At 27.8% G+C, this 234-nt stretch overlaps 1 protein-coding gene across 1 annotated transcript in view; it reads left to right on the forward strand.

Moving 5' to 3' along the window:
- The window catches only part of LOC119586068 (double C2-like domain-containing protein beta), a gene marked incomplete at its 5' end in the record, with an annotated part of 20,822 nt that overhangs the window by 12,023 nt on the left and 8,565 nt on the right, over positions 1-234 (forward strand).

Below are 234 nucleotides of genomic sequence, written 5' to 3' on the forward strand. Positions count from 1 at the left end.
CCATCTCGATGTTCATGTTTGATGTACAGCTAATTACTAAATCATTTCCTTGTAAACATTAATTTCTTATATATTTTGCTCTGCTGGTAAGAGATAGGATTAGATATACAGGTTAGTTTATCTTTAACAAATTAATTCATAACTACTATATATAAGCGATATTGATAATAGTCACTGAGGAATTTGATTATAATCTTGATAATTTACTGTTCCGGGTGTTTAATCATTTATGTG

Source organism: Penaeus monodon, chromosome 20 (genome assembly GCF_015228065.2).
Source record: "Penaeus monodon isolate SGIC_2016 chromosome 20, NSTDA_Pmon_1, whole genome shotgun sequence".
In the NCBI taxonomy this organism is placed as follows: domain Eukaryota; kingdom Metazoa; phylum Arthropoda; class Malacostraca; order Decapoda; family Penaeidae; genus Penaeus; species Penaeus monodon.